Genomic DNA, 3537 nt, shown 5'->3' on the forward strand with positions numbered 1-3537 from the left:
GTGACCATCCCCCCTGGGGGGTGATTTCTCGCTTTCTGTCTCTATGTCTCTCTCTGTCTGTCTGGCGAGCGCACGCGCCCTACAGTGAAAATCTCTCAAAAAAAAAAAATTTTTTTTTAGGTTTTTGCCATAGACCATATGTGTTCACTGCAGAGAGCAGAGAGAGAGGGAGGGCAAGTGAGAAATCACCCTCCCAGGGAGATGGCCACACTGCAAGCCCTTCTTCTATATTCTTCTGCTGGGATTTTGGGCATGCACATACACATGTCCAGCATGATTTTCAAGCCTCCAGGTCCAGGACTCCAATTGTGGGTTGGCCATGTGGGAGTTCAACACCTTAAGCACCATGCTATCTGCTGGCCCCAAGAATAGGAATCTAACCAACTGAACTTCTTGATTGATCAGAGCTTACATCTCTTAGTCCATTTGTGTTGCTACAATAAAATACTACAGATTGGGTAAATTACAAAGAACGCAGTTCACTCGTAACAGTTCTGAAGGCTGGGAATCCCAAAATCAAGGTGCTGGTAGATTAGGTGAGGAGCAGGGTCTCTCCTTCTGCCATGGGATCTCGTTACTATGTCCTCTGGAGGGAAAGAATGTTTCACCAGTGAAAGGAACCAAAGGGCAGGAGAATTGAAAGCTATGTGAAGCCTTTTTCTTCCTTTTTTCCTAAGAGATTTTTTTCTATAGGATATAAGCTCTCGCCAGAGAGACAGAGAGAGACAGAAAGCAAGAAATCACCCCCCTGGGGGGATAGCCATGCCACAATCCCTTGTCCTCCAGTCTCCTCTCAGGATTTGGGCACACACACACACACACACACACAGCCAAAATGAGTTTTAAGCCACTGGGTCCAGGACTGAAAATGCTGTTGACTACGTGGGAGTCCAGTGATGTAACCATTATGACATCTGCTGGTCCTATGTGAAGTCTTTTGGGGGGGGGGCTTAATTTTGTGCACAAAGAAGAAACCCTTATGGCCTAATCATCTCTAAGGCCTCACCTCTTTTTCCTTCTCTATTCATGATAGAACATATGCACACACATAAGATTGAGAAAGAGAGGAAGAAGTGCACACTCCAGAGTCCAGTCATGCTGTGATCCCCTTTCTCCAGTCCTCCAGCCTGCCAGATCTTGAGTGCTCACACAAATATCTGGTCCATTCCAGGGTGACTGAGCCAGGGAGTTGAATCAGGGTAACCATGTAGGATCCTGCTTCTCTGGAACAGTGCATTGCATTGCCACTGCACTACAGAGCCAGCTCAAGGTCACTCCTCTTAGTATTAAAAAGTCTCAGCAACTGAACTGGAGGAAACACATCCAAACCACAGCAGCTCATCATACCAGATACCTCACAGGCTGTGGGCCGACTGCCCTTGGGTCACATCTGGCCAAAGACGTTGTTACCTCAGGTTTCCTTAGAATGCTTGAGGCATAGGAGGCACTGGAACTACTGGTGAAGACAAATACCTTGAAATCTGAGTCTAAAAAGTTGATTTTACTACTATAAGCAAATGTTTTTCATTTTTAAAGCATCAGACTGCTATCAGTCTCTAGCGTCCTTGAAAAGACTTTCTTTGAACCAAGAAATAATGATTTACTTCATTGGGAAACAAAATGAACCATGCAAATGGAAATTATGAGTTACTCATTTGGAGACTAATTGGGGCAGAAAACAAAGTCTGCAATTGAATGCGCATCTGCTTAAAAACAGAAAGCCTGTGATAAAGATCACAGTACTTTCTTTCCTTTTTTTTTTTTTTTTCCCCCTTTTCTCTTTTTAAACATCCCTCTCCAGGCATTTTAAGTAAATGAAATGTAACTATAAATCCAAAAGCATTTTCCTTACTGCTACTAGGACCCAATGGAACCAAGGCATCTAAGCTTCTTAAAGAAGATTTAAGAGATCCCTGGGATTGTGCTGCCATAAATGCTTATTTGTGAATCTGGCATCTGTGTGCATTACTGTCTCTATGTTTGATTTATTCAAAGATAATCTCTATGCATTTATGGGGGAAATGTACTATCATTCCAGCAACAGCAGAAACCTTAGCTCCAAGCAGCAGCTCCAAGCATCCCTCCCCAAGACCCTTTTTTTTTTTCTCTCCTTCCCATTTGACTCATTTCCCTCAACAGCCAAGTAAACTGTCAAGGCTAAGCTTTAAATATGGTCTGCTAGTTCTTCCCCTGCCTTACTCTCCAATCACCCTCTAAACAGCCAACTTCAGGGGTAGAAAAGAAAGAGGTGGATGTCCGAGGTTGGACCTTTTCACCAGGGGATGACCAAGTGATCAGGCCTGAGTTCCAACTGCAGCAAATTCTGATCATTTCACTTGTTCTCCTAAGGATCAGTCACATTCTCGGAACCAATTTCTTCTGCTTTCTATCTTTCTAAATTTAGATAGGAAGCAGACCATACTGCTGACTGGCATACTCATGTCCACTGTGCAGGAAACGGCCCTTCTTCCACTCCTGTCATCTCACTGACACCTGCCAAATTACCTTGGGAACAGACTTGTCACAAGATTTGTGGTAAGCATGCAATCCAAACAAAGGCACCCGGATAATGCTACAGGTCTCATCTCTGCTCCTCTAGGAAGTTCTGCTTTACCATGACTAGAAAACTCACATCCTCTGGACAGTGTCTCTGTGCCTCTGACAGTGACAGATTAGCAATCACAAATTCTTACCAAACACTCACTTTTTCGATGTTCCTTAAAGTCACCAAAGACTTCTGTCATTACAACATCCCCTCAAGATAGACATAATCACTATTTTCAAAATGACAGCCTGTCTTCCATTAGCTACATTCTAAATTGATGCCTTCCTTTTTGAAGGAAGCATTGTGGGTCCCTGGCTGGGAGCTGAGAAGCTTCCTAATCTTATCAGGAACACATACCCAAACCATTTCTTCCTGAAAAGTTTTTCACAGATGGGCAATCTCAAGCATTTATGATGCTTCTATTCATTTTAGTTTCAAAACTTATCATTTCCTTACTTTGTCCCCAAACAGTTGGAAGGACAGAATCCTGAACATACAGCTGATTTTAAGCATCTCAAGTGCATGTCTTTTGCTAGATATGAGGTGTGGGGTGGGATACAAAAACAGTAGAAAGCCACACAGTGCAGCAACAGTAATGTGACACTCCGCAATACCAGGCCTGCATGGGAAGGTCCCAGGTCATGTCCTGAGATCTCCCTAAATTCATCAGGAAAGCTAGATCCCAGATTTGGAGTGGTCAAAGCTGGGAGTGGATTGTGTGATGAAGACCCTGTTGGGAGTACCTGTCTTTCTATCTCTATCCTATCTCTATTTCTCTCTCTCTCATGGAAGAAACCAGTTTGTTTGTTTGTTTATTTATTTTTAGGAAAAAAATAGCAAAAATCAAGTCCTTTCCTTTTCAATAAATATATATATTCTGAAGATAGAAAATATTCTCAGAACAAAAGATAATTATACAAATACTATATGGTGGGTTAAAGTACTGCTCTGAGAGTTATACAAGAAAGCCTCAGGGATCTTGCACTGTTATT

Source organism: Tupaia chinensis, unplaced genomic scaffold (assembly GCF_000334495.1).
Source record: "Tupaia chinensis unplaced genomic scaffold, TupChi_1.0 Scaffold000311_2, whole genome shotgun sequence".
NCBI classification, from domain to species: domain Eukaryota; kingdom Metazoa; phylum Chordata; class Mammalia; order Scandentia; family Tupaiidae; genus Tupaia; species Tupaia belangeri.